Genomic DNA, 19,756 nt, shown 5'->3' on the forward strand with positions numbered 1-19,756 from the left:
GGGCTGGGGATTTAGCTCAGTGGTAGAGCGCTTACCTAGGAAGCGCAAGGCCCTGGGTTCGGTCCCCAGCTCCGAAAAAAAGAACCAAAAAAAAAAACATAGCAATTCTCTTCATATTGACTCATCAAATACAATATAAATAAAAATTCAGCTGTGGGTAAGCATAAAGCTCAACAGTAGAGTGTTTGCCTAGCATGCTTCCTTGGTCCTGTGATCAATCTCAGTACTGAAAAACAGATAGATAGATAGATAGATAGATAGATAGATAGATAGATAGATAGATAGATAGTCAGACAGATAGATGGATGATAGATTGATAGATAGATATATTGATAGATTGATTGATGCATATATGTATAATACATACAAATGTACAGACAGACATAGATTCATAGATGATATAGATAGAAGATAGATACATACATACAAACATACATACATATACACACATAGGTATATACATACATAGATATGTAGGTTATGTAGGTAGAACACAGATGGATAGACAGGTAGATAGATGATGATATATAAGTAAATGATAGACTAGGTAATAGAGATGATAGATACAAATAATTGGCATATAAATGAAAGACAGTATGTAGTAAGTAGATTAAAACACCATTGAGCAGTGATGCCAAGGCAATTTAAAGAAGAAAGGGTAGTGTTTTTTTTTTTAGTGAGATTTTGTTAGAAATAGATGCCAGCAGGAAAAAGTAAGATGACCTATTCATTTTACATTATACACAAAGTCTAATTCAAATGGATCAGTATCTTACATAAAAGTTAAAGTTAGAAAAACTTCTAGATAAAAATATAGGAAAAGGCTTTGTGACATTGTATTAGACAAATAATTAAAATCTGTGTACTTAATGAAGATAGAAAGTAAATTGCACACCAACCAAATTATGAACTTTAAACTTGACATAATACTTCATTCAATCAAACAAAATTCAATGAAACTTGAAAATACACAACTGAAAACACTAGTCACAAACTGGGAAAAAAGATTTGCAAAATAATGGTGTGTGTGTGTGTGTGTGTGTGTGTGTGTGTGTGTGTGTGTATCTGGATCTGTGTTTGTGGGTGTATATGTAGCTACTCGTTTTGTGTATGTGTGTGCATGTATATATGTGTGTATGTGTGAGTGTATTTGTGTGTGTTCTACAGTAGGGTGGCAGCTGTATGTGACTTGAGAATCACAGAAGCATGTTTTAAAGAGCAGCAGATCAGATCCCAAAGAATCCCAAAGCATCTATCCCACCACCCTTTAAAGGTTTCCTATTAAAGTATTTAGAGGAGGGTTTCACAAAACAAAGACCAAGGTTTTCACTGAATTGTCTACAGAGGGTTAGCAGTAGAAGTTCTAAATTACTTTATCAGACACAAAAGTAAGAGGGGCAGACTGAAGACGTAATGACAGATGCTAATCTGAATCTTATGACATTATAATGATATTATGGTGTCATTACCCTGCTTTAAGCCACTATGGTAATCACATGGGTGATGATAATAGCAATAATGTAATAATACTAATGAAAGCCACACCAACCCAGCATCTGCAACATGTCAGGTGCTTTTCTATGGGCTTCATATGAACTAACACGTGTAATTCTCAAAACATGTAGATGCGGTAGGTACTGCCATTCCCTTTACTCTACTGATGAGCATTGAAAGTTCAGTAGTTCCCCTCAGGGTCAGACAGCTCACAGGTAGAGGGCTAAGGATTTGAATTCAGGCTCTAGAATCATACTCTTAACTTAGTGTGCCATATGCATCAAGGCTGGAGCCCAAGGCTACAGTGTAGGAGTAAGGCTAGGAGGAAAGGAGAAAGTAGGGGAAAGCAGAGGGTGCTAAGACCTTGGAGACTCCACAGAGAGGAGGTGTCCTGTGCCTGTCACAGCTTGTAAATGGACCATGCCACATACCAGTGATCGTGATGGCTTTTCTGTGGTTATAACCATGTGTTCAGAGTCACTGTTTCTGTGCTGTCGCCTCCCACTGCCTATGAAAAACTTGCAAATATTGAAAAGCATGTGTTTTGGAAGATAAAAATACTCAGAAATACTGGAAAGTATATATCTTGGAAGATAAAAATAATTCTCCTGCCATATTAATCAAAAGTAAAATTTCTATAATGTTAATCAATCCTTTATCATGTGGCTCTGACAAAGAACAAAGAGCAATGCCTGGAAAGAGACCAATGTTCCCATCTGCAAAATCTATGCTACCCCCCTGCCTGCTCCTACCATCTTAGATTTGAACCAGAAAATCTTGACTTCCTTAGAAATAAATGAGAAAATTATATTTCTGCCTACCTTGAGAAAACAAGGTAAAATCAAATAGATGAGGAGATTGTAAGACAATGAACTACCATGAAGCACTGCATACTGTGTAGAGCGCCACATTAATGCCTGCACCACATATGTGGATGGGATTTAAACAATCTTCACCATGTCTCCACACTCACAGCAATGTCTAGGAAGAACAAAGCTCAAGAAGTGAGACATTAACTAGATGTCCACAGGCTCTCCAAGATACGCATGTAACCTTTACGCTTTACCTCCACCAAGCCACAGGACAGTGGGATGCACTCCATCAACCTTAGAAGTGTATAAAGGACAGAGCCACTAGATTGACAAAGGTAAGATTTAAATCCAAGTAATTCTGATGCTGAGCCTCTGACAGGGATAGTCCTGAAGCATCACCCCAGCCTGCATTACGTCTCCATCTCCTGTGAAGTGGAAGTGACCCAGGTTCTTCTTTACCTTACGACCATAGCAACGTAGAGAACTCCAAGCCAGCTATTTTGTAGACTGTCCCTAAGTTGCTTGACTTTTCATGGGGTTATTCTTTATGGTTAAATTTGGATTGTATGTTTTGTCAGTCATCTAAAAGAAGAGGCTGCCCTGTTGTGCTCACCCAAGCCCATCAGTCGCTGGGGCACTCTAGTTCATCCCCTCACTGCCTGCGCAGTGTAGCATTGGCCAGGCTTCTCTGCTATACTGATGAACTTTCCCTTCGGCCTCCCTGTGTGTTATATGGGCCAATGCTTTCAGACGAGGTGGGCACCCTTCCATAGCCAAGCCCTCTGGCAGCTTCGGCACCCCTTACATTACTGTCCTGTACTCCCATGACTAGCTAAGTTGGTTGCCAAGCAGCTTCCCTAAGTTCTTACACATTATATAATTGGCACTCTACGACAGGGAGAATATTATCTCTACCTATTTTTTTTTAATTTTGAATATACATTCACACATACACATAAAAACACTGTTGCTGTGCTCCTAAAATTCCTTAGGTACCTCCTCACTTACTGAAATACTCATTATTTTCCCTTTCCCAAAAAGACTCAGGAGAAGGTATGAGGATATGATGTGGCTGCGGTGTATAGAGAACCACTAGGGGATACTTTTTCCAGAGGTTCTTAACCTGTCATTAGATTTGGATCTAATGACCACTTCATAGGCATCATCTAAGAGCATTGGAAAACACAGATATTTATATCACAATTCATAACAGTAGCAAAATTAGAACTATGAAGTAGCAAAAAGAATAATTTTATGGCTGGAGGTCACCACAACATGAGGAACTGTATTAAATATCGCAGCATTAGGAAGGTGAGAACCACTGCTTTATTTGGAGCATTATTCTAACATTTCATTCACAGAACTGAGAAATATTCTTACACATATATTATACATACACACATGTACTAATAACTATTTATGTATAAGTAGATGTCTCCATATTATTATAGTTTTAATAAGCAATATCATGAAATTATATTTGCATTTTGAATTCTATTCTAGCCCCTGAATTTATTCTTATCTTGCTCCATCCCATACTTGGAACTCTTTTTGTAAAATAGTGAAAGGTCTAAAAATCATTACATCAACCAGTATGTATGAATATCTATATTCTTATACACATACATACACATACACATATATAATATATATTTTATATATAATATATATCGTATATATCTTTTTGGAAAAGGGAAAATAATGAGTATTTCAGTAAGTGAGGAAGTGCCTAAAGAATTTTAGGAGCACAGCAACAGTGTTTTTATGTGTATGTGTGAATGTATATTAAAAATTAAATATATATATATATGCACATGTTTTGTGTATCTCTTCTATGTTATGAGCATATATCCTCATCCTTGGGTTGCTCCTAAATTCAGCAGTCTTTATTCATGGGCCCTATGTCTCACCATCAGTTTGATGAGCAGTTGCCTTACAGGGCTGCTTATAGCCCAGTTCCTTTTCTCCATGGGTCCTACCTAACATTCTAATCTACGTAAAAAAGGAAGGAGAATAAGAAGTAAAAAGTGCTTTTTGTTTTTCTAGCTTCCCTTGTAGGTCCTATTTCCTATTAATTACAAACTGCTATGCCAACCCACCCCCTTCACGTCACTGGGTGCCAACTGCAACTGCAGAGTAAACACAGCTTCTCTCCGAGAGAAATCAGCTCAACCCTTGACCGTCACAGTCATTGAGTTACCTTAGTTCTCACCTGCCTGGTGGCAAAAGTTAAAATTCATGCTGGTGCATATTTATTAAAATTAAAGAAAATTCACATAAAGAAAATGGATTGGTGGTCAATTGAACCACAAATGACAACTACAGATCCCTAGTCAAACTTCGATGGTAAGCTACCGTAAAGGCCTGCCGTTAATGGCTCTGTTCTGGGTTTGGGGTGTGGCAACATGAGAGGTCAGCAGAGGATTGGCTTCTGTCTTGGCTTTTGACACACAAGGGCTTTGCTCCAGGCCCTCTAGTGTTGCACTCTGCCAAAGGTAAGTAAAGAGTGTGTTAAGTAAAGTATAATAATGGAGCAAGGAAACACAATTTAAAAAATGCTAAGTAGAGGCTTTGAAAACTGAATCTTTAAGGTGTCTCCATGCTCATTGGCGCATAAGGGAGGAGACAGTGAGGCCTAGCTCATGCCCCAGCTGCCTGTGGTTTGGATTTCTCCATAAGGCCTCCTGTAGAAGTGCCCTCATGAGGGTTAATATTTCCCTACTAAGGCTGGAAATGAACCAGATTATTCTTACTCAGACACAAGATCCTAGGGAGGGTTGAGTTGGTTCCAGCCTGGACAGCTTCATCTTTTCCAGTAAAACTACCAGCAAAGCCATTATGTCTTAGAGACTGAATGCTTTGTGTCACCTGTGTATCTTTAAAGAGCCTACAAGAAGTTCTGTCACAGCATATTTCCTCGAAAGGAAAAAGCCGGCAGAGTTTGATATGGTTAAGCACAGCAGGGCAAATCTTGCTTCCTAAGTCTTTTCCTTCCCAGGGTTCTGTGCAATCCCTTCTCTCTCAGTCACAGTGGAAGAGAAAGGGGAAGCTCCCCTCTCCACTCTACTCACAGGTCTTTTGTCCTATCTTCCAGGCGAAATGCATGTGACTAATAGTGCTCCAGCATCCTTGAGGGCACAGCCTGCATGCTGCACCGGGCAGTTTGAGGTTAGATTTCAATTTTTCAGCTTCTCTCCTCTTCCCCAACCCGTTATTCGCTGTGAGTTTGGGCCTACTATTGACTGCACACCAGAAGCACAGCCTGACGAAGCTGTGAATTGCTATGAGCCTCCAGTGAGCCTTCCATGAACCTCTCGAAAAGGGCTCGCCATTGAGTTAGAACTGCCTCACTCAATGTCTTTTCATACAAACACACTGCTTCTCAGCAGCTCAGAGTAGCACATGACCACTAAGACCAACCTGAGTATCACATTCTGATCCTGCTCGCTAGCCAATTAGCAAATACAGGGAAAGTAATGCCTTACATTTACCATTCTAAAAAATCCAAAGTATGTCTGCCAATCAGTTACCGAGCTAGACCACCCATGGATAATTTTTTTTATTCTTCCACGTTAGAATAACATGGGAGGAAATTTTGTGTGTGCCGTCCTTTTCCTGCATTTTCCAGCTAGATTAAGCTGTTGTCTATGCAATTGCCTCCCAGCTGCCATGACTTATGAAAATAACAGACCCCGCTCTGTTGTCTGGAGAAAGCGGGATTGTTATGAGTAACTTTATTGCAGGCACATGAGTGTGTTAAGACTTTAAAACACGCTCAAATGTCATGTGCACACCCAATGACGGGCAAGAATAATGATGAAAAACAAGAGATCTATGTCTATGAAACCGCGTTAGACAAAATGGGCCATTCATTGTGTTCCCCTGGGAATGCCTGGACTCTGCAGTCAGAAAACAAAAAAGGCACTTTTTCCTGCCGTAGGCTGAATGCTTAGCTTTGCCATCTGAGCCGTAAGAAAACACGGGCCCCTCTGCTGCCGCTGCACCCACACACGCTAAAAAATATTAATGCCTCTCTTTCCTGACTTTTCCCTTTCCAGGCAATCCCCCTCTGTGTAGGCTGTAGCCAATATAATGTCAACACAAAGACAAAATAGTTTATCTTACAGAGGTCCCTAACAATTTCCCTCTTGTCCTCAGCTAATTGCCCTTCCCCCAACATTCAAAAGGAAAAGCAAATAAAAAGATAACCTTTACTCCAGTGGTGAGCTTAGGACTGGCACAAATTTTATACACAGCAATGTCCCTTGTGTTCTCTTGCCTGTGGCCTGTGTGAACACTCCACCACGTAAGCAAGCGGGATCTTTGCCTCTGCATCTCTGCCCCTCCCATAGGGAAGCTTCTGGGGGATTTCTGTTAAGTTTGCCAGCTTCTCAAGAGTACCCTCTTCTCCTCTCCACATCAACTGCAAGGCATCCTTCCTCCCAGTGAGTTTACATATATTATAAGATAGAAAGACAAATGAACCTGCAGATCATTTTAGGCCCAACACATCTTAATGTGCTTATTTTGCTGGAAGTTTAAAGCTTTTGTGCTTTATTGCAATTTTCAAGCATAGTCATTTTATATAAATAGACAAGGTACGTTATTCAGTGATTTTTCCTAGATGGATACACTTGCCCGTTGATGGTCCACTGTCGATGCTACAGTAATTTCCTTGGCAGCTGAATCAGCAGAAAGAATAAACAAATTTCCAAAAGAGTAAGCTTCTACCCAGGATCTTCAATCTTGAACCTTTCTAGTTTACTCCAGGAAAGAAATGGAGGAGTCTTTGCTCCACTGCAAGGTGTGCAGGAAGGGTGTTAGAGAGCAGCTGGAAGGCCATCAATCCCCCCTTCATCTTCCTTTCCAGAGCACAGCTCCTTGTTCTTGTATTCCCACCCAGCAACCACTGACAGTGCCTGTCAATAAACTGGGGGCCAACTGCAGGCTTCTTTGGCTGTTTCTAAGAGTTGAGCACAGCACACATATGCCAATCTTGTGACTAGAGGAGGTATTTGAAAACTCTTCAAGTTTCAACATGTGCCTTGTTTTCACATAGTGAGCAAATGGCTTGGAAATGCAACAGTTGAGGGAATGAGATATAAATTTTGTCTGACAATAAAATGTGGTAATCTTTTATTTAGCTAACCGGTGTTAAGATAGCAGGCGAGTCAAAAGACAGTTGATTGTGGGTGTGTGCATACACACCAGAGGACACAGGGTATATTTAGCCAGCCTACTGGTTGTTTTGACTGTGCTCTGAAAGCAGTTGATTTCATGGACTAAGCAGTTAAGTTTGAATCTATGACTGAATTAAGGGAGTCAGAAAGCACTTCAGAAACCATCTAGTCGCTTAGCATTGGGTCAGTTCACTTACTACTTAATTTAAGTCTGCTGGACCTAGAGACACTCATAGAAAAATCATTCAAACCAGAGTTAAAGCCAGAGCATCGGAGAAGTTGGTGGCATCAAATAAACCTGATGAGAGACATGTGTATCTCTGAATCGGAAGAGCTATGTGGTCATCAGCCTCCCTGCAGAAGGAGGAGATACCTCTCCAGGGGGAGGAAGCATACCAGGCCAAAGTCCAGACCTAGAACTCAGCTTCAATATTTCTCAGAAAAGGCCTGGGGCTAGGAGTGCCTGTAACCCTCTGCAGAGGGACCCAGCCACCAGAGCACCGAGAAAAGAAAGCCCTCACTGAGGCCCTCACTGAGGTCCAGGCATGACCATGAACAGCACTTCTGGAGCCACTCATGAAGTATGAGGTTCATCTCAGGGAGTTTGCTAGCTCACAGGCCCCAAACCTGGACCAAAGCCTCGCACTGATCTGATGTTCAAGTCCTAGTGACAAGGAACCCACAATTAGTCCTGTCTCCCCAGCTGAAGGATAACCACTCACAACCTTGCTGAGCCATCGGAGCAGCTCCGAATTTGTTTTAACAATTCAACAACATCACATTCCTCATTCATCCACTTAGCTTAATTTTCATAGCATCACTTGCAATGCTGAGGTTGTCTCTATTAAGCCGTTTTTCTTGCATCATTAACTTTTAACCAGGCATCGATAGCTTTATTGTTTAAATTGCGTATGACTTTATTTAACGTCAGCATTTCTTCTAGCTCTTGACAAGAAGTCACATTTTATAACTAATTAAATTGATCCCTGGGAAGCAAAAGCCACTAAACGGAATTATTCGAACCCAAGTGTCAATATATTAAATCAAAGGGCTAATGAGTTGGGTCACTGCATCTTTTATTGGGAGGCTACAGCAGAACAGGACTCATAATATCCTCTATTTTCTGCCTTAACAATCAATTTTATTTAAACCAAAGGCAGCTAATTAATACTTTTGGATCTTATAGTAAATAGTGCCTCTTTCATAACACACAACTGGGCGTGGGACTCTTCCTCTGATGGTACGAGCAAGGTGTTCTTTGCATCTTTTACAGAAACGAGCAAGGTGATACATAGGGGATTCTGCATGCAGCTGCTTTTGAGAAGTTCTGGGTTTCAGTGACTAGCATTCTGGGTATAAATCACAATGAAAAGTTTCCTTTTGGAGCTGACAATAGGGGCTAATGAGCGTGATTAAGGAATAGCTAAGTGTGTCACACCAGCGTTTCTTCTCACTCCTGCAACCACTGAGTAACTGCCTATAACTTCATCACCTCTGTCTGGACGTCCCATTTCAATCTATCGCCTTGTAACTCACTCTGTCCAGTCTTCCCGAACTAACTTTGTGTCTTCTGACAATAACCTCGTCACCTTTGCTTCCTAGCAAAGATTGCATAGGTAGAAGCATCCCCTGGTGTTCTCTTGCATGTGGCAACTGTACATTCTACCACATACACATCGAGCTTGTCTACCTCTGCATCTCTGTCCCTCCCTCTGGAAGCTAACTCCTGGAGTAGATTTGTTCAGTTTGCCTTAGTACCTCTCCTCTCCACATTATCTACCCAGCGTCCTTTCCTGCCAGCATGGCCACACACACATTACAGGATGGAATGATAAATCATTTAAGCCCGAACACATCTTAATCTGCTTATTTTGTTGAAATCTCCTAGGGTATTCAGATATAACATTCCCATTTAAAATTTTACATTTTTATATCTTCTTTGGGAGAATATCACCAATTTTATCATTTTTTTTATATTTGGAGAAGAAAGGAAAAAATAAGATAAAATCAGATATAGAATCTCTCACCATCTTCAAAATTATAAACAAAACAACCTTTAAATCACATCTATTATACAAGGACTTAGTTTGCCAAGTCAAAAAAAATTAGTCCCATACAATCAGGCCTCGTGACTGTTAACCTTACAATGAGGAGACCACCTCTAGGCAAAAAGGTACTGAGGCCAAAATGAAAAAGTCAAGAGTGTAATGAACACATACACAGCCAACTGCAGTGGCTAGATACAGTTCAGGTGACACCTTTAATGTAGGTCAAAGAATTTCATTGTATGTATCTGGCAAAGAGCCAGCATCACCAAGGTTTAAAGGTGGCCTCAAGATCCTCTGGGTTAAATGAATACTATTTATCACATAATAAGTTGTCAAAAGTCAACTCCATCTCTACTATTCAACTCTGCTGACTTACCACCCAGATCACTTGCAGTGTGGAGGGACACCACAAAAGTTTTTGACAAAAACATATCCTTTCACCTACAAATAGTTTGCTTTTACAAATCGTACATTACAGTTGCCTTCTTTGTAGACAATGGTTCTATTTTTTAAGCGACTGTAGATAGCCACTTTTCTCCATCTACAGATGTGTATGACTTAGAAGTCTGGCATGTGCCGTAGCTGTTTGCCACAAATGCTTTCCGCTGTTTCCAGGGGTCCCAAGTCACAGCATATTTGACCCCACCCACAGATAGTTCTGTTCTTTATCTGGAGAAGTGATTGCTGACATCACACACAAATGGGATCCCAGTACAGGCCAGTGGAGTCTGATGCTGGCCTGACAGTAAGTTACAAAAACAAAACAAAATACTAATTACTGCTGTCTGTGGAACAGATGTATTGAAAGTCAGAAAACACTTTGCCATTAGTAGAGATGACTGACAAAGGAGAACACACTGAGATATTCTTGATAAACACTTCATTCTGGTTTAAGAATTATATTTTCCCCACTTCCTAGTTTCATGTTAATTTACACATGGATACATATGCACACACACACACACACACATATATGTATATATATATATATACATATATATATATATATATATATATATATACCTAAAAGGATACCAAGATTGGCAGACAGTGATTTTAAGAGAGGAAAATTAATATTCTTAGAAAAGGGAAGGTTTTGGGAACTGATAGCTTCATCTAATTTGTTTGGTTGTCTATTCCCCTACAATGCAGTTCTGCATAAAGACCCTACAGAACAAACAGCCTCCAATAGGACCAGCTATTCAAACAAATTAAATCTTTTATCCAGTTATTTCACTCCTCCTGCCCCCCAGCAAACAGAGTAACAGTAAGGATTCATTGCACCAAGCACTAGGCAACTAAATAAACCCAGAACAGACACCCACTGAACCCATCAGAACTCCATCTGTGTCTCAAGGACTCTTTGGCTGCTGTAACCACTGGTCTCTGGTCTCCTTGAACACAATACACTTAAATCTTCCAGTTGCTACCTCTCCAATGCCAGAAAAACTAAAGAGATTAGTCATAAATGATTCCAACTTGAGTGTTCTAGCTTACATACTACTGGCAAGACATGAAGGATACTTTAGTTACTCTTAATGCTAGAAATGCAAAATCCCAAGTGGAAATGCAGTAAAACTGGTTTTCTCCTCAGAGTGCCATGCTCAGTGATCCAGACAAGCATCATCTAAGAACAGATCATGGTATGGAGAGCATGGATCTGGCCATTCTGCCCAGTAATACAAAAGAAGTCAGTAAAGTGTAACTGCAATTAATTCTTCCTAGCTCAGCACATTCTCACCTTCACCAATGGCTGACTACTACCTGGACAGCTGAGACCTGAGACCTGTTTTATTCTTTTTTCGTGTGTGTGTGTGTGTGTGTGTGTGTGTGTGTGTGTGTGTGTGTGTGTGTACAAGTCTGAGCCATAACAAAATCATCCAGAGGCAGAACCATAAACCTTAATAGAGTCAAAGAACTGTGTTCTGATGAGGATTCTAAGTGTGTTTTGCAAACACATGAAGACAGATGGAGTTAAGCGCACCACTGATGGTATAAAGGAGACAGGAGGGGAGCATTGCAGCACGTTGTGTAGACAGATGAGATGAATCTGTACTTATATGCAAGCACACATGCGCTAGCAGAGACATATGTAAGTTTTGGGCCTCTCATTTCATCAGTTTTGAGTTGAGTTACACATCTCGTTCAGTGTCCTTTATGCTCATACAGGAGCAGTCCTTCCTCTCCAGTGAGGAGGCCAGCAAACAATCTGCCGAGACTTCTTTCCACACTCCAATGCTTCTGTGTCATATCTGTGACAACTTCACACACCTACACCTGACCTTTCCTCCTCCCCAGCTCTGGAATAAATCAAGTATAACAACCTTCTGAAACATTCCACCACGGCTTCATTACTTTAAAGCCATAATGTAAGTCCCTGTAAAATATGTCAGGCGGCTTTTCTAAAAAGATAAAACAATAGGATTTTAGTGACATTCAAATCACATTTTCCCATCTCCATTTATCTGTCTTAAGGACAGTCACAAAATAGTATACAGGCTTTTGTGTACCTTGAAAATGAGTTAGGCCTTAAATTTGTAACTAGGCCTTCCAGGGGCAGCCAATTCTCCAGGGAGTGCTCATACATTTGTGTGGGACAGTTTGGGTTGCGCATATTTGACGTCTTACTCATACATTCCTCCTTTACAAGTTGTGAACCTGGTAAATTTCCCACTTTGAGACTATTTGGCTCCCTTTTTTTTTTTTTTTTTTTTTTGTCTGTAGATAGTTCTTGAATTATACTCTCTGCTTGTACCAAAGCTGAGTATCACAAGAAATACATAAAACAAATTATTTATTCACTCTACATCCCAATATTAGCCCATAAGACAAAATGCTTTGCATGTGAATTTGTTTTCTTAGTTCCAATTTCCTCTTTGATGAAGGAATCTACAGGTCTCTGAACCAAAGCTGCTGTGCAGGAAACCAGTTGTTATGGCCCTGGAGACACTGAGGAGGGAGAGAGAGGTGGTGGATTCAACAGTTAGGGTTACATATTCTAGCTTTGACTCTCAGCTCTGCCACAAAGGAAAGATGTGACCTTGGACAGATCACTTGAGCTTATTATATTTCATTTTCTCACCTATGAGTGAGATGATATTTCCTACCCTGTAGGTTTATCTTGAAGGAATCAGTAAGTTCAGATATCTGGAGCCTTAGAGAAGTACCCCAACTATAGGAAGTACTGTATGTCTGCTATTGCTAGGTAGAACCCTGATGAGGCATTTTAGCACGATGCCTGGTCCAGTTGGGTTCCTTACTTCTCATACGTCTGTTTTCTCAATGACCAACAATTACTCTGCTGATCAAGTGACATAAAGCATATGAACATTCATTACAGCAGAAACACAGAGACTAGTAAATAAATATCAATTGTTATGCATACAGTCTGTCTTGTTTATCCATGGTCCTCTTCCACAGCAATTCCTGTTGCTTCCTCTCTCTTAAGTACAGTCTTTACTTTGATGAAGTTGCTGAGTGTCTCTCTTTGTTCCTTAGTAAGAACTATTCGAGTCCTAGACAGGAAGGCAGCTTTCATATACTTCCTGCCCTCTCTTCCTTGCCTCTCCATCCGTAACCCATTCCCATATCCCCTGTAAGACCAAAGTTATAGAAAAGTCTTTGTAATTCATCTAACCAAGTGCTCTTTCTGTTTCTCAGAGGAACAGAAAGAAAATAAACTGAAAGGCTCAAACTCCAGACCCATCATTGTTATGATCGAACTATGTGGTCTGAGGGTATCACTCTGTCTTTAGTCACTATTCCCTCAAAAGCTAGGTAAGCTGCTCTAAGCAGATGGTTTCTTTTTCTTTTTAACTAGTATATAGTAATAGTACAGAACAATGGGCTCTATTAGGACACCTTTACACATGCATATAATATATGTTGACCTATTATCATTTCCCTATCATCTCTACTGTTGATCACTTCCCTTTCCCCCAGATTCTGTTCTAGCTTCCTTTTCTGATGCTGTGACAGCATAGTGGGAAAAATGGGTTTGTTCCAGCTTATAGACTATAGACAACTATTGAGGGAAATCAGAGCAGGAACTCCAGTAGGTACTTGAAGCAGGAACCATGGAGGCTCACAGATTGTGGGCTCATGCTCTGACTCGCTCACAAGCTCAGGTTCAGCTGGCTTTCTTAGATACTTAGAACCTCGGACTGGTGCTGCCCAGAATAAGCTGTCTCTTCCTGCATCAGTTAACAGCTAAGATAATCCCAACAGACATACCACAAGTAAACCTGATCTAGACAATTCCTTTAGAGACTTTCCTCTCAGATGTCTCTAGACAAAGCTGACTACTACATTTCCTTTTTACGTTCACATTTATCTTGTGGTTCATTTGTCTGTATACTTTTTGTTTTTTGAATCTAGCTAGGTTCTGCATATGAGAAAACATTCTATTTGTCTTCTTGTTGACTTTTGTTTGTTTGTTCTGTTTTGTTTAGATAAGGCCTCACTCTGTAGCCCAAGCTGGTCACATCAATCCTCCTGCCTCAGTCTCCCAAGTGCTAGGCTTACAGGCATGAGTAACCATGTATATTTTGATAATCCCCATTTCCACCTTCTTTTCTGCAAATGATTAAATTTAATTTTACTCTTGTTTGTGATTAAATAAAACTCTGCCATGTTCATATTTTACATGTTTATTGTATTCATTTGCCTGTAGCTTGAACACTTTGATGAGTAATACCAGTTTGGAGGCATGTGTGTCTTCCAGTGCACTTACAGTTCTCTAGACATATGTGCTAGAACCTGGGTCCTGCTCAAACCTTTGTTTGCTATTATACTGTCAATACTTAAAATTCCTATTAGCATACATTATATACCTGGTAAACATTTGTGGAGTCAGACAAATATCCATCTTCTTTGGTATCCTGGAGACCCATGCAGAAATATGAGGACTACTTTTAACCTCTTCTTAAACCCAGACATTTGCTCACCCTTGATTCACGTGCTCAGTATTTTCAAGTCCATTTCCATATCAAGACCCAGTGTAACCTGGATCCTGGATTTCTTCCCTTTTGGATTGCTTTAATTGGATATTAAATGCACGTTGACTCTGCTTTGATGCTATTATTCACAATGTCACCAAAATGGTACCTCTGAGTTGCAAATAACATATTTTTCTCTTCCTTAACTTCTCAAAGAACTGGTTATATGAACTTTGTCATATAAGGTCTACTGAGAAGACCCCTTCAGCTTCATCTGTCACACCTGTACTTGTGTACTTCACTGCAGCCTTACTGAGAAACCGATCTCATCATAGCTTATCAACTGTATTAGTTAGCATTCACTAAAGAAACAGAACTAATAGGCTGAATATATATGGGATGTATTATATTGGCTTACAAGATGCATTCCAGATAGTCCCAAATTGTTGCACATACTAGAGAAGCCAAAATGAATAGTACTACTCAGTCCATGAGGATGAATGTCCCATCAGCCCCAATCTGGCAATGGGCCTGAAGAACTGCTGATCTTCAGTCTTCACTGAAAATCCAAAGGAGCTGTCTCTAATATTGATGAAGGAATTTTTTAGCACGGGGATAGCTGGCAGAAGTGAGAGGAATTAGGTGAAAGTTTCTTCTTCTTCTGTGTCACTTTTCTAGGCTGGTACCAAAGGTGCTGCCCACATTTATGAGTTTTCCTGCTTCCACAATCTGAGGAAGAGAGTCCTCTACAGGAGTGTGCAGCTACTGGGGTAATAGCTGCTTACAAATGTAGCCCAGCTGAGAAGCGAGATGAGCCATTCTACCAGCAAGCACTCTTCTGTACCCTTGCAATGTCGGGGTTCCTCAGGTTCTGCTTTACATTACCAATCTCACATTAAACCATATTTGGCCCAACTTTCACTCAGGTCATCACTGAGACTCGTCAATCTGCCTTGTGGTGACAATGAGAGAACACACACAACACGGTGCTCAGCGTACCACAGTGTTGTCCTGAGGAATGTGTCGTTCTTCTTTTGTCTCAGTGCAGTACCCAAAGAGTGGTCAAAGTTAGTTTAAAGTAAAATTTGAGTATTTTTCCTTAAAAATCATTTAGGCAAGCAATTAGTTATAGCTAGGGGAACATGAGAGACAGAAAGAGCGAGCGAGCGAGCGAGAGAGAGAGAGAGAGAGAGAGAGAGAGAGAGAATATGTGTGTGTAATTATATACAATAAATAAACAAAATAATTTGTATAACTATCCTCAATAATGAGAATAGTCTACTTACTTATATCTACCCAAACTCCTCTTGCACCACCCTTCTTCTGCTCCTATTGCAAGAAAATGAGAAAACAGTAAGGGAGGTGGAGAGAATCAGATGAAGGAGGGAAAGAATTAAGTATTCCAGATATTCTGGATTAGCTCCCTCTACATATTTAACCTTCAAGTCAGAGTTAGCAGTGTACTGGAACCCAGGGTTTCCCCTGGTCTTTTGGAAGGGAAAATATATCTCAATACCATCTGGCTGAAAACATTTTATATTGTGCATTTTAGAAATGAGCAGAATAGTAAATAAATGTGTCATTTACAGGAGAAAGATAATGCCCACAGTCCCCAGAGGACTTGATGCAGAAGTCATATCTAACAATAACATCAGAGAAATGAAAAGACTCCCTTCAGAGAACACCCTCATCAGACAGGCTATCGGCGTTGCTGAAGCTGGCCAGATTCTGACGTACGTTCCTCATCTGCAATCACTGCAGGTCAGCAGTGACTGGGGCCTCAGTTAGGCCCTACTCCGGTCCAGAGAATGAAAGTTACCTCAGTTGAGAATGAGTAACTTCATTAAATGTTACAGCATTGGGGTCATTAGTGCTGCTCATGGTTCTTGTCATATCCATCCATTTTATTTCTCAACATTTTCCTTCAGGTCTCTGAAACTGTTGGGTGAAGGAATTGCTGCTCATTAAGGAAAAGACATGTTTCCTGTTTTGAATTTTTTGATTTGGCCTCACAGGATCAAAAGCTAATTCAATAGAAAAAAATATTAGGTGATGTGAACTTGTGAACTAATAGAAAAAAATGAGCACAAAAGACTCCTATACAGCATTCTGAATAATATAAGATTCTAAACTATAAACCTGTGGGTTTTAGTAACCAACTATACACACGACTGTGGGATCTTTTAAATTTTTGACCAAGTGGAATTTTAGGTTAAATTTAAAATGTAATAAAGTTTGTAACATATATGGTTACTATTAAATAGTCTCCTTTCTACTGACTTTTATTGGCACACAGAACAATCAGACTTTTGATAAGTCTGTTTCTACCTATAAAACCCTAGCTAATGCAACAGAACACTGGACTGGGTGAAACTTCATAGCTAAATGTGGGCAAGTGGCAGGGGTCGGGGAACAGGTACTGAGAAGGGAGTTAACCCTCTTATGCACAGGGTTTTGTTGGGGGTTGCTCATAGAGTGAGGGGAAGACTATGCAAAAGAATTCCCTTAGGAGGAGTACAGGGCTCACTATACTGGCCAGACCTGACAAAACTGCCTTTCATAATACTAGTGGATGTGGTCAGGGCTGCAGCAGGGTGAATTCTCTCTAAAAGCAGAAAGGTAAGATAAAATTTGGGATATGGGAGACTTACTTAATAAAGAACCACATTCGAAAGCTGGGTAGAAGGGTACAAGGCAGAAGGAGAGGGGAACTAACACTGGGACTTAACAAAATGTCTTCCAATAGGTAGAAAGCTCTAGACTTATCATCTGTCTGTTGTCTGGACAAAAATATACCTGAACTTCAGATTGATATCCTTCTTTTCTTGTGGAAGCTCCCAGGGAAGTTCAGGGTCAGGGCTGTGCAGCCTGACAGAACTGAGGCAGGGACAGTAGGTGGCCTTGAGTCTGACTGCTGTCCTCCTGTGCTGGGTATTGAGCTTTCTTGGGGGATGATCTGGATACTACTTGCCTAATTTCCACCACAATCACTTTCCTTAAACAATAGTTTGAGCCATTACAGGAAGAGTGGCAAATTGCTTGACAGAGACAGAAGATGATGTGGCTACATTTTAGAAATCAATGTCATAAGAAGAATTTTTATGCTAAAGTAGGTTGGTGCTCAGACTACTGCAAGATACTGAAGAGGTACTGTTCAGAAAAATCATGGACTGAGAATAAAATTAAATGTAGAATGTTTCATTTTGTTAGGATAGGCTTTATTCGAATTTCTAAATTGTCCTTTTCCTGGAGTCTACAAAAGTAGCAGAGTGGGCCCAGGGGGCTAATTATTATTTCTGGCTGTGAATAACTTTAACATATTTTTAAATTAGTGAATATTTGGAACTGGGCTCTCTTAATTTTTTTTATTATTAAATACAAATTCTTACCAAAGCTTCGAGAAATATTCAAACTCCTGGTGCTACACTAATGATTCTGCCTCCTCAGGTAGTGCCAAGTAGGCTTAGTGTAATAACCAATTAGTTTGTTGTTCTCTTCAATATTTCCCCCATCACATGCTGGTAAGCCAAATCTCACTGAAGAAAATGCTCTGAGCCATTTGTCCTTGGTAAGCACAGATTTCAATCAACCAACATGATTTCCCTGGATCGGAATTTTATAAAGAGGCAACTGGTCCATATGAAGCACTGGTTCGGTTCCTACACTATACCACCTGTACCTTTAAAATGCATGTTAGCATTACCATGTATTTTTATAATGGTAAACATAAGAATGATTTTAAATAGTAGCTAGCTATCTAAATAAAAATACTTTATCAATTTTATTTTTATTGTTGGCCATGAAAGTTCAATGGCCGAAAACTGATATATCATTTTAGAGAGGAAAACAGTGGGGGTTAAATGATAAAACACACGCACATGTGTATTTCACACAGATTCTTTAAGAAGACACAAGATGAGGGAAAATCTGGAAAAGCGGGAAGCAGATAAAAGAGAAAATAGAATGTTGGGTGCATGCAGCACCACAAAATTTTCACCACATAAAAGCTGCTGGGTGGACAGCAGACATAGCTCACACTAATCATAAAGTCAGGTTACTACCTGTAGCACTCATGTATGCCAGATCCTCACTCTTCCTCCCTGACCCTCTGAGTGCCATCACACCTGCCACCCACCTAAAACAGTACCTTCAGCCTGCTCCATATTCTCACTGGAAAAAATTGTATTTTTCTCTAGGATTCGCTATTTGACTATGCCAACCTCTGGCAGGGGCTATGCTGAGGCCTACTGTATCAGACTGTGGGTACCACTATCTTGTCCCTCATCCCCCTCTTGGCACTAAGACAATAAATTAATAGATTTTTTTCTGATTTCTTCCCTGTACCTCATCTGATGCAAATATTCTATATAATTATATATGCTGGAGCTTTCATGCCCTCTACTTTGTACCTATAACTCAAATCCCTTGTTAGTAAATTTAGCTTTAAATTCATTATGATGGAAATTAACTATGTTAAACCAAAAAAAGTGAGACTTTCCCATTTAGTACATGGACATTCCTACTTACAGCTTCAACCAGCTACATCCTGTATCCTTTAAGACAGGAGGAATTGGGTTCGGGGTTTTACTAAGATGGCCATGTAACCTGGATGTATTTTCTCTTTAAAGGGCCTCAGAGGCCTACATTTTCATCCTTTTTTGATAGTTTGTGGGATATAATGCATGCTTTTTCACATTTCTTACATAATTGACAAGCCATCAGCTTTAGCCTGAGTCCACAATGATTGGTTTGACCGGGGTCAGTGTTTCAAAAAAAAATCATTTTGGTTGTGACAAGTCAGTGAGAATATAAGTAGTAAAACTAAATTAAAATAGAATAGAACACAATACAGAAGGATAGAATGGAACAGAGTAGAGTACAGAGGATATAATAGAACAAAATACAGAAGAGTAGAGTGGGATAGAATAGAGTGGAAGGAATGTAAGGGAATGCAACAGAATAAAATGAGGGAAACTGAGATTTTCATAAGATGAGTGAAGAAAATAAGTATTTGAGAATAAGAACTACAAGATAAAAATTAAGGAAAGAGTGAATAATCAGAGAAGGTGACATGGAATGCCAGCAGAAAGACTAGAATGAAAACATGGGAAGTGGAGATAGAAGAGAACCTAAAAGGAAAAGAAAGGAGCCAAACACAAACAGCCCAAGCAGAAAAGACACAGAGTCATCCATCCTGAGACGGGAATGTCATTTAACAGAACCCCGGCTTCTGTTACACACAGGCACAAGCCCATATGAGGCCAGCAGCATTGAAAGCGAGAGAA

General features: G+C 40.0%; 2 protein-coding genes across 49 annotated transcripts in view; one reads left to right on the top strand and one right to left on the bottom strand.

Moving 5' to 3' along the window:
• Positions 1-16,729, top strand: part of LOC147996940 (uncharacterized) — a 74,340-nt gene extending 57,611 nt beyond the window's left edge. Inside the window, exons 7-10 of one of the 3 annotated variants that reach the window (XR_015652399.1) lie at positions 2,571-2,641; positions 5,401-5,474; positions 15,150-15,339; positions 16,061-16,715. The gene's annotated coding sequence lies outside the window, so the exon portion shown is untranslated. Of the gene's footprint in view, positions 1-2,469; positions 2,642-5,400; positions 5,475-15,149; positions 15,385-16,060 lie in introns of those variants that run through there. The other 2 variants (XM_087607475.1, XR_015652395.1) reach the window with 2 other exon arrangements.
• The window catches only part of Sox6 (SRY-box transcription factor 6), a 608,765-nt gene that overhangs the window by 139,459 nt on the left and 449,550 nt on the right, over positions 1-19,756 (bottom strand).

The sequence above is a fragment of the Rattus norvegicus genome, chromosome 1 (genome assembly GCF_021556685.1).
Source record: "Rattus norvegicus strain SHRSP/BbbUtx chromosome 1, alternate assembly SHRSP_T2T, whole genome shotgun sequence".
Classification (NCBI taxonomy): domain Eukaryota; kingdom Metazoa; phylum Chordata; class Mammalia; order Rodentia; family Muridae; genus Rattus; species Rattus norvegicus.